Source organism: Suncus etruscus, chromosome 4, assembly GCF_024139225.1.
Source record: "Suncus etruscus isolate mSunEtr1 chromosome 4, mSunEtr1.pri.cur, whole genome shotgun sequence".
NCBI lineage: Eukaryota > Metazoa > Chordata > Mammalia > Eulipotyphla > Soricidae > Suncus > Suncus etruscus.
Window position 1 is genome coordinate 96109791 of NC_064851.1, and position 17923 is coordinate 96127713.

The following is a 17923-nucleotide window of genomic DNA, read 5'->3' on the forward strand; positions in this document are numbered from 1 at the left end:
GACATGGTAAACCAGTTGGTGGAAGGAGAACTACCTTTGGGATGGTGGAAAAGTCAAATCTAAAGCAAAAATGTGAAGAATGAGTTGGAGGATTTTGCCTCAAGGAATTAAAAGAATTTTCTACAAAGAGGAAAAGCATCAGGCATCTTCAAGCTGAAAGATACTTAAAGTTGTTTTGGACATTTTAAGGTCTAAAATCTATGAAATCCCACTTCTTTGTTCTCTTTGGCATAACGTAAATTCCCTTTTCTTTTACATGATATATGTCTATATACATGCATACGTGCACACATACACACAGTTTTTTGTAGACTCAGACTCTGGGAATCCTTTCATTTTTAAAGGAATTACTATTCCCTTACTGAATAAATCAGTTCCAGGAGATCCAGTTTTAATGGTTACATTTTCCTTGACCATGAATAATTTTAACCTCATTGGCTAACTAAGGAGAATGTTAAAATATCTTTAACTCTCAAAACTAACACTTTTTAATTGCTTACTTTTTATTTTAATAATAGTGATCAAACAATTAGAGTCTTAGGCCACAGAAAGTTATATGAACCCTTGAAAAATAATATTTTGACTATAAATTCAGGACGATTTGTAATTTCTTGAAACCCATAATCATATCACAATTGACAAAAGAGGGAAAGTGTCTACTGATAACAATTATTGAGAATCACCAGACTTTATTATAAGAATATCATTTATAATCTAATTATTTCTTTCCTTACCAAATCAATAGTTTAGGCAACACACATTTTTTGGGAGAATTTACATAAGTATCTAGTACTGGTGCAAGGTGATCATATCTAAGGTTCAAGGTGCTCATATGTTTGGGAGAGAGAATACTGTGTTGTCAGATATAGATATGAAATTATGATGGTGATACAAAGACAAGATTGTTATCTTGCCTAGGAGTAGAAGTGATATTTGAACATAACTTAAGAAAAATTCCCTAAGCATGTGGAAGATTGATGTAGTGATAAATAGGTTCTTTTTTCAGCATGAATAGGGATGAGTCTATCTTTGAGCAAATTGAGAGCCTACAAATTAATTCAAAAGATTACAGAATAAAGAACAATGGAAAATATGGTGAGAAACAGGGCTGGTTCTAAAGTCTCATTCTTAGGTAGTTTTCAATTGTTCTGGAAAGGAAAGAACATTAAGTAAGAACATGACATGACCAGGTTTACCTTTTAGAAACAACATTTTCAGGGAAATTCAAGGATATGTATTGAGTATCTGAATAAGAGTTTCAGGACCTTAAAAAGGATCCACAAAACTAAATTAATAACAATCCCAGAGGCTTTGGGGAGTCAGGATGACTATAGGATAAATAAGATAGTTCTCCTTAGCAAACAGTTCATTTCACACAGGCAAATTTGTATTTTTACACTGTTTAACTCTCTATTTTCACTGTTACAAAGTCAAAATTAAATTTAAAACGTTTGCATATTTGTCTAAACTTAATACAAATACAAAGAAACATTTTGGAATATTTATAATGGTTTGGAAGTCCAATCTATCAAAAATACTTCTTGGAATCCATAAGATATTTGACATGATTTACTTAGATTTACATATGGCCTAAATTCATTTTAAGAGATTTATATTACTAAAGGTCTATATTAGTAAACAGTACTAAGGAGAAATTCAACTTCTCAAGGTTATTTATATATTTGAGGCATAGAAAGCTCTGAAGAAGCCTTTGTGGTTTAGATAACACCAATTGTGGGAAAAATATAGTACAGTAGGTAGGTTTCTTACCTGTCTACAATCAACTTACATTCAATTCCTAGCACCACATTTGGGCCATCGGGCCTCACCAGGAGAGATTCCTGAGTGCAGAGCCAAGAGTTAACACTAAACACTTCTGGGTGTGGCCCAAAGCCAAAACATAAAGAACTCCAATAAAATATATAGCATTTTTCAAAGTAAGAGGGGGAAAAGGTTAATTATTTTAAGGTCACTAAAATATATTAAAAATGTTAGTAACACTGAAAAATTAGGTTTTTTTAATTCAGTAATTATTCCATAGCAGTTGTAAACAAATGACAGTTAATGAATAAGCAAGCAACACAATTTAAGACACATGAGAACTTCCCGATTCTCACAAAAAAGGCATTTAGCCATCAAAGGCTGGGCATGGTCTTCAGGGGATTCCATCAACCATTAGAGGTGCAAGTAGAAAATTGCAAAAGAAAACAAAAGACAAAACAAAAGCTGTATCTCTAGAGAAATGGAAAACAAAAGTGCACAATAGGAAACCTTACTCTTTTATTGATTAGCACTAAATCCAACCTTTTCTATTAAAGATTGTTAGGAAATTCTTTGAAATACAATTCCCAAGCTTCCTTATCAAAATGTTAAGGTCTATAACCTCTTCAGGGATCATATAGACTTTTTTTTTCACAGTTTCCCACTAAACAGCAAAAATAAATCTAAACATTGACTTATGACAAAAATAGCTTTATTATTGCACCTTTGTTTCTTCTATGATAAACTATCCATTTTTATTTCTACTAAGAGTGAATTCCAAGCCCTACCTACCTTTCATCTCTAGTGAGTGTGTGCATCCACAGGCATAATTCTTGCTGTTCAAGAGTTCTGAGACTATTTGAACTAATTTAGAATAGAAGTGGAAGAGGGATTATAGGCAGGAAGACCTTAATAAATCAGGATGTGCAAGTGAAAGGTCATGAGACTTACTACTCCTGAGATCAGGGAGATAGCTCAGGGACCAATAATATATGACTTGCAAAAACCATAGTTCAGTTCTCAGAACCAGATAACCTCTTAACAATGATAGCAATATCCCTAGGTGGCCTACGCAGCACTATCTTGACAGTGGGTAACTTTGAGCCATGAGGCTCAGTAGAGAGAATATCTATAAAAGAGGTGCTAGGCTTTCTTTTTTTTTTTTTTTTTTTTTTGGGTCACACCCGGCATTGCTCAGGGGTTACTCCTGGCTGTCTGCTCAGAAATAGCTCCTGGCAGGCACGGGGGACCATATGGGACACCGGGATTCGAACCAACCACCTTTGGTCCTGGATCGGCCGTTTGCAAGGCAAATGCCGCTGTGCTATCTCTCCGGGCCCTAGGCTTTCTAAACTTGTTTAAGAGGTTACCCTCAAACAAAAACCACTGTTATTTCTATTCTGCCTTTTCAATTCTCTGCTCAAATAACAAAGATTTTTAAGATATTCAGGCTCAGCTATTAGAAATCTCATTCCTTATTACATATAATTCTTATTCTACCTCACTCAAAACTTAAACCTCTTAGAGGGAATGCATGAATAATTTAGGCAATGAACTAAAGAATGGTGAAGAGTAATGTTGAGTAACTTAGCAATGGAATGAAGAGATAAAATTCCCCCAAAACATCATTTCAAAAAATAAGCTAGTGTATTAAATAGCTAAGAATTTTTGAAGATGTAACATATGTTCAACACACACATATCATATATTTTGTTTACAGTTTCTCAGAGTCCTGGTACTAATTTTGAAAAACTTGCATAATTTGAGAGGTAAAGGATTTGTGCAGAAACATAAAATTTACATTAAAAATTGGTGTTCAATTATAGGTTTTTAGTATTGAATATGGTGTTCTAACTATTATGCTAATATTATAGGTCTCCTTGAACAAATATTATTAATACTTTATAAATGATTCACATAACTCTACATTCTTGAAACTGTTATATCTGTTTATTTTAAAATGCATGTAATCTGAATCTTCACCACTTTAGACTATTCTATTTATTTATTTGGAAATCATATGATTTGACCCTAATCTTCATATAGAGTGGCCAAAAGACATAAAGGAAAAGAAATGAATTCCATAAAAGCAGTCCACAATTAGCATTATCTTGTTTTTCTTTAAATTTTGATTCCAAAATTCTTTAAATTTTGATTTCTTTAAATTTTGGTTCTAGTAACCAAATAGAATTCAATTGCTCAAATATACCCGGTACAGTAAAAAAACAAAACAAAACAAAACAAAACAAAAAAAACAGGAAGCAAAGTAGATAGTGTTCCTACTCCCTTGATATTTAAAATCTAAAATTCAATATGGATAAGCAACAATGCAAGAAACCTAAACATTGATCCCATTATTACAAAATGGAAATCCCCTGATAAATATACCTGCAAGTATATAAATGATCAGCATGTTTAACATCTTCCCTAAAGTTTGCATTGTCAGGAACATTAAAAAAAGATAGAATATAAATAATTTCTCATATCAGTGAGATAAAAGAATGAAAGCAGGGACCTTTTCCGGTACAACAACTTGGATGAGGATACCTTAGATGAAAGAGTGGGGTCTGTTTGGTAGATGAAGCAAGATGAAGCAAATGCTGAGAAGATAGGTTTGAACAAAATCAAGAGAAAATGAAGGAATGAGAGAGATTTGTTACAACCCCAGGGATCAGACAAAGAACACCACAATAGGGCCCAAGCTGCCTGGCCTACATAGAGAGAACACAACTAAAAGTCAGATTTCAAAGGATATGATAACCTCGAGTGGGTGGTGAAAAGCTTTGTTCTCCCTCCATCACCTGGATCACAAGGTCTGAGGAGAAAAAAAGCAGGTCAGTGAGAGGAGGCCATGGTCAATTTGAAATCAAGTTACTCAGAAAATAAATCCCTTTATCTACCTCCAGGTTTTTTTTTTAATTTATGAAAAGGGCAGAGCTCCATTTACATTTAAACTCATTTCTCAGTGATTTTTGACTTTTGGACAGCAACTATATATATTTTTATATAAATATAAACATCTATTTATATAGTTCTTCACTGTTTCTTGGGAAAAATTCTGTCAGCAATGACAAGCAAAAATATTCCCTTTTTTCCCTCCAAAATATGAACAAATGCTGATTCCTTATTCAAAATTTGTTCTGTGCCATGTTACCTTCCCTTGATACCATAGTACTTGACAGTGCATTTGGATGCCATTTGCAGTGATTAGGCAGTAAGATAGGATATGTCTAGTTTAGATTGCATCTCTGAGGCTCACTAGATGGGGTGTGGGTTAATCAAGTTTTAATTTCCTCAAATTATGAAGTAAATAATGGCAATATTTATCTATATGGTTGTTTAGGGATTAGGTTACAAGTGCACATAAAAGAGTATTGATGAACAACTGTTTTCTTTTTCTTTTCAGATACCTCCAAATTCCTTAAAAGATCCCAAGTTTTTTCTCCATCATATAATTTAGTAAAGGACTAATCCCTGTTTGACACAAACAAGGAAATAATGAGAAGTATTTTAAGCTGCGAATTATGTTTATATTCTCCAGAAATATCTAGACAAAAAGTGAATAATTAATTCTTTCCAACATTCTTAAAGCAATAAATACTCATCTATATTTTAAACTGAGTCTTGCTGACTTCTTAAAGAAGATGTTTAGTATGCGAACAAACTATCGTCGATGATAATGCACACAGTTTGCTTATAAAACTGGGTTTGCTAAGGGGAGAGATAGAAGATCTGGCTCGAGGTGGCCTAGATACAATGGTGTAGGGATTCTAATATGCTGATACTGCTTGTTTTGTAGAAAAGGTAATCACATAATAAAATATGATGATTAACTAAATAACAAAACTTAAAATTAAATTGAAGAAAAATAAAAGGGAAATGCAAGAAGAAATTTAGATATTGCTATGGATGAATAATTTTTATATTTAATTGTTCATACTGTTGCTTTTCCTTCTGCTACTTTGCTATAGTAGTGGTCTATTTTAGATAGTTTTTCTCTGACCACATAACTTGCTGATAAATTCAAGTATTTTCACCTCAAAAAATTCAAATTTTGATGATAGTGTCCTATTTTGAATATACATCCTTGGAATCTTACTCTTGGCACCTAATGAATCCCTCTCTGTGGTCCTTCGAGGACACTATTAAACCTTTGTGAGCCTCACTACAATGGTTGGGTTCAGTATGCTTCAACCATTGAATACATTAAAACACAAAACACTATCATACATGGAAGGGTTCATAAAACCCAGCCTGTGAAAGACAGCAAACAATCTATCCAAGTTACGCCCTTAACTTTTTGTTTTAGAGAGCTTCCCACAATATTGACTCAATGTTAATAGAGGAACTATACATAAAACTCTAAAAGGAAGGGACTGGTGAATGTATGAGAAACCAGAACTAGAATGCTGCCCACACCACTGTGAAACGTCAAGTTTGCTAAATCTGCTATTGTCAACCAGAATCATATGGTTGATAAAAATCACAGGACTCCCAAGTATGCATACTCAGCCATTTGAGGTTATTGCTAAATAGGACTATGAAGGTATTTAATTTTTGCTCTTTTGCTAGAATAACAAATTTAAACCCACCTAAAAAAATGTCAATTGGATATATGTATGTTTTTGTCCTCCAGTCCTTGCATTATATTTGTTAAAATAAAGTGAGCAAGTTTGAAGTCATATGGAATACTTTTCTTTATCTCTATTGCTTTTCACTTTTTTAGAATAGTTCTTTTATATTCTTATTAAGTAATATTAACATGCATTTCAAGATTATTGCAACACTGTAAAACTGAAAACATTTTTGGTAAGGAAGCACACCCAGTTATTCTCAAAGCTTACTCCTCAGTTCTGCAATCAGGGGTCACTCCTGGTAATAGTTCAGGTACTATATAAGAGGAGTCAGGGATGGAAACTTGATTACTGTGGGCAAGGAAAACATTCTATAAGATGTATTTTTTGTTTTGTTTTGTTTTTTATGCCACACCCAGTGACGCTCTGGGATTACTCCTGGCTATGCACTAAGGAATCGCTCCTGGCTTGGGGGAACCATATGTGATGCTGGGGATCAAACTGAGGTCCGTCCTGGGTCAGCCTCATGCAAGGCAAAAGCCCTACTGCTGTGTTATGGTTCCAGCCCCACCCTATAAGATGTGTTATTGTGGAAAAATACCCAGTTGTATTATGAACAACCTTGTAACCACAGTGTTTAAATAAAGTAATTTTAAAAAAAGATTTATTATCATTCAGGCCCAGAACTGAAAACTTTTTTAAATAAAGGAAATTGTCACAAGAGTTTTAGATGATCTGCTCAAAGACCCACAGATAAACAGTTGGTCTGGAATTGACATGTTCTTCCATTTCCTAATGTGGGCTTTCCATTCTGAAAAGTTGCTAGAGATCAAATGACACATAAATCATAGTATAGACTTATCCGGACTCACAAATACTTCAAGCCTATTTCAAGCCTATCTCAACCCTATCTCTTTCATCCACTAAAGCAACCTTAACACAAATATTTTCAGAATATTTTATTGATTGAGCTACAGTATAAATTTCACAATTCTGTTTAAAAATGTAAATGTTTCAAAAAACAAAAAATATTGTGGCTTTCAGTAGGTAATATTTTTGCCTTGCATGCCATTGATCAGAGTTCAAACCCTAGCACCCCATATGGTTTCTCAGAGCTCACCAGAAGTGATTTCTGAGCACCCTGGGTGACCACCTAGGGAGAAAAAAAAAAAAGTAAAAAAGAATGCTGATGATATCTTATTTCACTTAAAACAAACAACAAAATTTTAGGGGCTGAAATAAATGTGCCACTGTAGATCTTATAGTTTACACTTTTAGTGATAATATTGAAAAGCATTCTCCAATTCAAAATTATTATACTTAACTATGACAGTCATACAATAATATACAGACTATTACCTTAAGAAATCAATTTTAGGCCACCGAACTCTGCTGGATCTCAGATGCCAGCACCCTTCTGCCTCTCTACTCTGCTGTCCTGCATTTTCGGCCTGATTTCACCCTTGGTGCGGCTCATCAGCCAGCCTGCTTTCCTGTGAGCTTTCCGGGGAGTCTGCCTTCCCGTGAGCCTTCCGTGGAGGTGAGTCGACACGCCCAGAAAGGGAGGAGCCACTGAACTTCGCTGGATCTCAGATGCCAGCACCGTTCTGCCTCTCTACTCTGCTGTCCTGCATTTTTGGCCTGATTTCATCCTGGGTGCGGCCCATCTGCCAGCGTGCCTTCCTGTGAGCCTTCCGTGGAGGTGAGTCGACACGCCCAGAAAGGGAGAAGCCAGAGGAGCACGGTTGCTCCGCTCCCCTTCGCGACGGTGCACAGCATTTAGCCAATGAATACAATCACAACACGTAGAAAAACACGCAGTACTAGTGTGACAATGGGGAAACAACATGGGCCAGTGCCAGACATAGAGAATGAAGATGGCAACTCTGATGACTTGAACATGATCAACCACCTAGTCAGTCTCTCAGATAAGGAGTTTAGAGTTGCAATATGGAACATGTTCAAAGAACTCAAACAAAGTATAGAAGAGAAAACTAAAAAGAATCAGGAGAATATGAAGATAGAAATGAGAAAACTCCAAACGGAAATTTCAGATCAAATAACAGGTCTGAGAAACTCAGTAGATGAATTGAAGAAAAACATGTTTGAGATTTCCCACAGGTTAACAGCAGCTGAGGATAGAATCAGTACACTGGAAGATGAGATACATAACAATTACATACAGCAGAAGAAATTGGAAAAAAGCCTCAAAGCAAATGATCAAACAATGGAAAAATTACTCAAAGAATGGGAACAGATGAAAATAGAAGTCTATGATAAGCTCAACAGAAACAACTTAAGAATCATTGGAGTCCCAGAGACTCAGGAAGAAAATCTCCGGGAAGAATCAACAGTCAAGAACATCATTAAAGAGAAACTACCAGAGATAATGAATACATGTGATCAAATCCTGCATGCCCGAAGAGTGCCAACTAAAAGAGACCCCAGAAAAAACACCCCAAGACACATCCTAGTCACAATGACGAATCCCATAGATAGAGACAGAATTCTGAAAGCAGCAAGATCGAAAAGAGAAATTACATTTAAGGGAACATCCTTGAGATTTACTGCAGACCTGTCACCAGAAACACTCAAGGCCAGAAGGCAGTGGTGGGACATAGTGACAAAACTCAATGAAATAAATGCTTCGCCTAGAATACTGCACCCAGCAAAACTCACTTTCAGGTTTGAAGGAACAATACATAGTTTCACAGACAAACAACAGCTCAAAAACTTCACAGACTCAAAACCATTCTTAAAAGAAAAACTGAATGGCATACTTTAAGACAAGGCTTACCAACAGACACACCAAACTTTAATATAAAGATGGCACTAACTCCCAGGACAATTCTTTCTCTCAGTGTCAATGGACTAAATGCACCAGTTAAGAGACACAGAGTGGCTAAATGGATCAAAAAACTCAATCCAACCTTCTGCTGCCTACAAGAAACGCACCTGAATAGTCAGAACAAACATAGACTCAAAATAAAAGGCTGGAGGAAAATCATCCAAGCAAACAACACCCAAAAAAAAGCAGGAGTGGCCATATTAATATCAGATGATGCAAACTTTATACTTAGGAAAATTGTAAGGGACAAAGATGGACATTTTGTATTAATCAAGGGATATGTACAGCAGGAAGAAATCACCCTCCTAAACATATATGCACCGAATGAGGGGCCAGCAAAATATTTAATACAACTGTTGACAAATCTGAAAAATAATATCAATAACAACACAATAATTGTGGGAGACCTCAACACGGCATTGTCAACACTAGACAGGTCAACCAGACTGAAACCCAACAAGAATATACTAGACCTGAGGAGAGAAATGGAAGTAAGAGGCCTAGTAGATATATACAGGACACTCCACCCCCAGAAGCCTGGATACACATTTTTCTCTAATGTACATGGGACATTCTCTAGGATAGACTACATGTTAACACACAAAACATATCTCCATAATATCAAGAGGATAGAAATTTTGCAGGCTGCCTTTGCTGACCACAAAGCCCTGAAATTATATATAAACTACAAAGGGACACAGAAGAAAAATTTTAACACCTGGAAGTTAAATAGCCTCATACTGAATAATCAGTGGGTCCGAGATGAAATCAAAGAGGAAATCAAAACCTTCCTGAAAACAAATGACAATGGAGACACAATTTATCAGAACCTATGGGACACAGCAAAAGCAGTACTGAGAGGAAAATTTATAGCTTTGCAAGCACACATCAAGAAAGAAGAAGGGGCATACCTGAATAGCTTAATGACGCAGCTCATAGAATTAGAAAGTGCTCAACAAAAGGATCCAAAAATAGGGAGGCAGAAGGAAATAACAAAGCTGAGAGCAGAAATCAATGAAGTGGAAACCAGAAAAACCATCCAAAAGATCAACGAAAGCAGAAGTTGGTTCTTTGAAAAAATAAACAAGATTGATAGACCACTGGCAAAACTAACAAAGAAAGAAAGAGAGAGAAACTTGATAACTCGTATTAGGAATGAAAAAGGAGAGATCACTACTGATATGGTAGAGATTCAAAGGGTAATCAGAAACTACTTTGAGAAACTCTATGCCACTAAAAATGAAAACCTGGAAGAAATGGATAAATTTTTGGAATCTTATAATCTTCCACGATTGAATGAAGAGGATGTAGCATATCTAAAGAATTCAATTTTAGGGGGCCAGAGAGATAGCATGGAGGTAAGGCATTTGCCTTTCATGCAGAAGGTCATTGGTTCAAATCTTGGCATCCCATATGGTCCCCCAAACCTGCCAGGAGTGATTTCTGAGCATGGAGCCAGGAGTAACTCCTGAGTGCTGCCAGGTGTGTTTTTCCCGCCAAAAAAAGAATTCAGTTTTAGCATAGGAATTTGGAGGAGCCCCAAACATTCTGTCTATAGCAGGTAGCTTTACAGAAGTTAAAAACCTCAGCAACTTTAGGGACTAAATGCTTACTTAAAAATTTTGTAATTGGCACTGTCTTGTCAACCGATTATCTCTGTGGTTCAAAAATCTTATGGTAAAAATTTTCTTTTCTGTTTACTTTTGGGTTGCAACCAATGGTTATAAAAGTCTTACACCTGGCTCTTTACTCAGGAATCACTCCTAGTGGGCTCAGAAATCCACTACGGTGCTGGGCATAGAACTCAGGTTGGTTGCATGCAAGGCAAACACCCTACCCACTGTACTATAGTTCAGGTTCTGTAATTAATCCCAATTCATTGTGGTGACTGAAAAAGTTATTTCACCTCTTTTTATAAACTATCTTCATCTCTGTATTAGAAATAAAACCAGCTCTTACCAATCTACAAATATGTCAATGTCATGTAATTGTTATCTATTCCAGTTAACAGTTTCTTTACTAGCATTTCAGAACTTAAAGACTCAGAGGAATAGATTTTTTTACTCAATAACCTCAAGATCTGAGACACATTCAGAACTAGAAGTTTCAATCATCTGAAGGATAGTTTACACACTAAGCTCATTCATGTGGCACATTTTACAGTTTTGTGAGTCTTACAACTTCAAATAATTTTATTGTGTCTCTCAAAGAATTTCTAAGCATTAATTTTCTTGGAACTTTCCAGATTAACTACATCAACAATATGACTGTTCCTATGTACAGGTCAATTTTCTCAAGCCAGAATTATAGATATGCCTTTTTCTTCAGGTATCTGCCTTTCAATGCAGCTTCTACTTGAACTCAACCTTCCTTTTAGTACCTAAATTTCAGTCCAAGCTAACACATTCATCTAGTAAGGCCACTGGGGAAAGAAAGCATCATAATGTCTTTGAAAATCATGTAGGTGGGTCCTCATAAATGAAATTAGTGAATGACCTTTCAAAAGACATCACAGAGAACTTGCTAGCCTCCTTCTGTCCTATGAGGCCATAGTGCAGTGATATCCTGACCTTATCCTAGACTTCCCACCTCCAAAACAATGAAAAATATGTGTTTAATATTAAGTCTCATGATTTCTGGTATTTTTTATTACTATACCCCAAATGGACTAATATACTATATGTGTTAGAAACATCAAAGTAAGCTATGGTCAGAGCTCACATTATGTGAGATTATATTATTACATAGACCTTTTCAATTTCTGTCCACCTTACTCATTAAGTCAACTCTGTGCAATAATAGTGTCTGAATGAGTGGGGCATCTGTGGAAGCAGGCAGAGTCCATTCAGCTCAGATTCCAGGCAGAAGAAAATTTCAAAACACTTTTTCTTCTTCTTCTATATTCATTTCATGTACCTCCCATGTTTCTTATATAGGCTTCTGGACTTCCTTTCCCAACTTATCTTAAAACAAACTCCCTGTTTCTGCTTCCCCCATAGCAGAATAACTGCTGGTCTTCAGGTATTGTTGTTAGCACTTTTATTTAATAAATAAGATGTGTTCATAACATGATCCAGTGCATTATATAAAAACATTAATCTCTCTGTGGTGCCATAAAATGACAGACATTAAGTTCCCAAAATCAAGTACTGAAAACTAAGCATACTAATATAGTGTAGATATTAAATTATAATAGCCAAGTGGCAAGTCCTTGGTGCATTTAGAGGATCATAGGAGGATAAAAAGAGATTCTGGTACCTCTCTAATTGTTTTTAAATTTTTATTTATGGTCATAGTTAACTATTCTCTAAGAATCCATGCCACTTAAATTATGATGATTTTTTATGAAAACATTACTATAAGGAAATTGGGAATTAGTCCTTTTTCTGAGGAGAAACAAGTATTTCTTAACAGATGATATCCTTTCATACTTCTTGTATGAATTGTTTGTGGCTTTTCAACCATTAGTGTTTTCCTTCCAGAAACTACTAAAAACTTACTTTAGTTTTCTATAGCAGTGTTACATTTTCTGAACTCATAGCAGTAAAAATTGCCTTGCTCTTCAACTCCATGTTTCCCTTTGAACCTATATACTGATACCTGCCTCTATGAATCTTTGCCTATTCGTTTTTTCCATTCTGGAAAAGCCTATGCTCTCTCCTAAATACATTCTTTCTCTGGTCTGAAGAATCTTTATTTAATTCAATAAAAAAATTATTTCATTCAATAAAAACTATTCTACTTCACTCAAAACAAACAGACAAACAACAAAACTTTTAGGTGCTGAAATTAATGTGCTACAGTAGATTCTATAGTTTACATGTTCAACAATAATATTGAAAACCATTCTCCAGTCCAAAATTATTATACTTAACTAATGACAGTCAATCATGTCTAAAACCATAATATATCTGTTGGTTAAATGTGAGTTAAATATAACAGGCCATCTGTTACAGCTGGGTAGGGTGTTGGAAGAATATAAATTTGCATAAATCATCTCAGTTCCTCCGCTGTCTTTAACCTAATAGGAAGGTAGCAATTCTATTTTCTCACTAAGCTTCTTTAAATTAATTAAGATTATGTAATTACAGTGGTAGTGGAGCACTTGCTTTGGATTCAGTCAACTCAGGTTCTATCTCTTGCACCTCAGATGGTCTTCAGCCCTTACACAACCAGGAGGTATCCCTGATCTCTAAACACAGAGTCATAAGTAAGCCCTGAGCACTGCCATATGTAGCACAGAAACAGATCAAAATCTGATTAAATTATATGAGAGGTAAAAAATAGCGGCTATTCTTAGTCATTTCTATGGAGCATATCTGGAATAAGTAATCCTGTGATAAAAATGTGATTGCATAAAAGTATTTCCTGACTCTCCCAAAAAAATGGAAAACACTTCATTTTAATTTTCCAGCAAATCCAGTGATTTTCATCAATAATTCAACAACTCAATACATCAATAGTTTTTTACCTTTCTATTGTTTTTGAAGTATGATTGAACAAGCTCTGAACACTGCTGGATGTAAAATAGCAACAACAAAACTATAACAAAAAAAGAATGATAAATAAATAGCTATATTTGGTCTCAACAGTATGATAATGTAAAATTTAAAAATTATTTAAAACTGAGATTGCAGCCCAGGGCCCTGAAGAGAACCAGAAGGAGGGCTGATGGCTGTGTGATGTGCTCCTCCAGATCCCTTGAGGTGGCAAGCAAATGAGCCAGATCACTACCCTAAAGGAAAACATCTGAAGGGCTAACCAATGGCATGGTGAGTCCTCCCTGAGCCCCATTATGTGGCCACATGCATATCCTTTAGTTAATCAATCCCAGCATAACATGTAGAAAACACCACACTGCAAAGGACACAATGGGGAAACAACCAGAACACCACCGTGCTTAGATAATGATGATGGTAGTTCTGATCTGATGACCTGAAAAGTGCAGACCACCTATATAGTCTCTCCAATAAAAAATTTAGAGAAAAAAATCTGGAGAATTTTCAAAAATCTCAAAGAAACCATGAAATGAATCAAACAAATAACCAATAAGAATCAAGAGAATATGATAGAAAAAAAATGAGAAAACTTTAAATTGTAATAACAGGACTGAAAAACTTGGTTGAAGAAATGTAAACCTCACTGGAAAACCTCACCATCAGAGTAACAGCAACTGAGGACAGAATCAGTGAGTTGAAAGATGAGATGCACAACAACTTTATACAAAAGAAAATCTTGGAGAAGAACCTTAAAATAAATGATCAGACAATAGAAAAATTATCAGAAAGGTAAGCAGATAAAAATAGAAGTCTTGGATGAACTCTTACAGAAACATAAGGATCATTGAAATCTCAGAGGCCCAAGAAGAAAATACCCATGAAGAATCAACAGTCAAGGACATTTTTGCAGAGAAATTCCCAGAGCTAAAGGTTGTGTTCAACCAAATCCTGCATGCTGAAAGAGTACAAGCTAAAAGAGAGTCAAAAAATGGGCCCTAAGACACATTGTATTCACAATGAGAAACACCACAGAAAGGGATAGAATACTGGAGACGGAAGATCAAAGAGGAAAATTACCTACAAAGGAACATCTTTCAGATTTACAGCAGATTTGTCACAAGCAACCCTCAAATCTGAGACACTGGGTGAGATAAGGACAAAATCTAATAACAGCAATGCTATATCAAGAATAATTCACCCAGATTTACATTCAGGTTGAAGAATACACAACTTTATGGATAAACAAGATCTCAGAAACTTCAAAGACACAAACTAGCGGTAGTTTGTGACTAACTGAAAGGTCTACTTTAAGACAAGACAATCCAAATAGATACACCAAACTTTTACAAAAAGATAACACTAAATTCCATGACAATCATTTCTCTCAGTATCAACGGACTAAATGCACCAGTTAAGAGACACAGAATGACAAAATGGATCAAAAAGATGAACCCTACATTTTGCTGCTTCCAAGCAACACATTTAATAGTCAGAACAAATATAGATTCAAAGTCAAAGGTTGAAGAACCATCATTCAAGTAAACAACTTTCTCAAAAAAATAAATGAGGTGACTATATTAACATGAGATGACACAAACTTTAGTCTTAAAAAGGTAATAGGGAACAGAGATGGGCATTTTGTAATTATCAAGGGATATTTACATCAGAATGTAATCACATTTCTAAACATATAGACACCCAATGAGGGATCAGAATATTTTTTTGTATTTTTCTTTTGTATTTTTTTTATTATTTTTTCTTTTTTCTTTATTTAAACATCTTAATTACATATATGATTGTGATTAGGTTTCAGTCATGTAAAGAACACCCACTTCACCAGTGCAACATTCCCACCACCAATGTCCCAAATCACCCTCCATTCCACCCCACCACCACCTGTACTCCAGACAGGCTTTCCAGTTGAGGGATCAGAATATTTAAAACAATTGTTAATAGATTTAAAGAAGATATCAACAAAAACACATTAATAGTGGGAGACTTCAACACTGCTTTGTTACCATTCGATAAGTCAAACAGGATAAAACACAACAAGAATAGACTGGCTCTGAAGGGATAAATCAAAAAGAGTGATTTAGTGTATATACACACATATACATATATATCAGTATATATATATATATATATATATATATATATATATATACACACATACATGTGCACATATATATATATATATATATATATATATATATATATATACATTCTCAGAAAACTGGATACAAATTCTTCTCTAATGCACATGGATCATTCTCCAAGACAGGCCATATGCTAGCACATAAAGCATACCTCCATAAAATCAGCAGGATTTATATTGTATGGTATAACTTCTCAGAATATTATGCATTAAAATTAAAAGTAAACTACATAAAGACCTAGAGAAAAATAGTTAACACCTGGCAATTAAACATCTCACTAACAACAAGTGGGTCAGAGACTAAATCAAAGAGGAAATCAAAAGATCCTGAAAACTAAAAAGAACTAAGATATGGATTATCAGAATTTGTAGGGTACAGCAAAATTGGTACTGAGAGGAAAATTTATGGTCTTGCAAAACCTCATCAGGAAGGAATAAGGGTCTACAAAGTAACTTATTGATACAGCTATAAAATTGGAAAGTTATCATCAAAATAAACCAAAAATAGACAAAATGAAATAATAAAGTTTAGAGCAGAAATTAATAAAGTGAAAATACAGGAACAATCTGAAAGATCAATGAATGCAATAGTTGGCTATCTGAGAATAGAAACAAGTTCAACAAATGATTAGTCAAACTCAAAAAGAAAAAGAAACTTAATAAACAGAATTAAATAAATGAAAAGGGGGAGATGACTACAGATACTACAGAAATTCAAAGAGTAATCAAAGATTACTTTGAGAAATTCTGTGTCACAAAACACGAGAACCTGGAAGCAATGGATGGATATATTCTTGGACTCTTAAGCCTTCCCAAGTTAAACTAAGATGTTCTACCATACACGAACAGACCTAACACTTTTGAGGTAATTTAAATAGTAATCAAGCTCTTCCCAGGTATGGGGTTAGGGGACACCCCATGCTGGAGGCATTCTCCCTACTTGAGGGGTGCTGGGAGGCTTGGGAGGCTTCCAGCCGTCCCCCTATTTCCCCCTGGACTCTAGGCCTGGCCTGAGTGCCATCTCGGATGGCCTGCTGTGGGTTCCAGGTGGACTCTATCAGGGGTCTCCAGGCTTCTCCCCCTTCCCTACTCTAGGGGGGTGGAGCAGAGGGAGGGGCCGGGCAGATAGCTGGCTTCCGGTGCCTTGATCCTGAAGGCCAGCTCTTCCCTGGTATGGGGTTAGGGGACACCCCATGCCAGAGGCATTCTCCCTAGCTTGGGGGTTTCTGGGAGGCTTGACAGGCCTCCAGCTGTTCCCCTATTTCCTCCCCTATTCCAGGCCTTCCCTGGTTGCTGGCCCAGGTGGACTCTATCATGGTCCTCAGGCTTTCCCCCTTTCTCTCCCAATACTAAGCGGGGGACACATGGGGTGGATGGTGGGCCAATGCAGCACTGGTGTATGTCAGGACATTACATTGTGACATTCACTGGTTGTTTTTTTTTTTCTCATTGGTTCCCATTTCAAAAACCACGCAGGGGCTAATGCCCCTGTGCGTACCATATATATTTAAAATAAAAATGGGAGGATGGACTCTTAGGTTGGGAAGAGACCAGTTTGGGTGGGGATAATCATATATTTTCAAAATAAAAATGAGAGGATGGACTCTCAGGCTGGGAAGAAGCCAGTACTCTTTACCTTCTTGTTAATCTCAGCGACTTCCAGGTCTCTTCCTTCCTTCATTGTGTAACTGTGGTTGCTACCATACTAGGTTTCTGATTAGTTCCCATAAACGGTGACAATTGAGTCCACTGTCTTAAGTTAGATTATTTGTTTTCCCCACTTTTTATCTTTTCTCCTCTTTGTGAACTGTTCAATAAGGTATTTTGGTGAAAGAGTCTCTCTCTATCTTTCCTTCCCTTTGTTATTTGTTAAATAAGGAAGTTTGTAGAAGTGTCCCTCCATTAATGTTTATATAAGAACCAAGTCAATTGGATTGCTAGACTTGTTCTCGCATTCCCATAGGCACCAATTTTGCCATGTGATACTGTTCTTCCTTTGCATAGGCACATTAAAATGGGAAATTATATACAAACACATTTTTATCTTATAGAGATGAGAACACACAAATTTTCTTAAACGGTGACA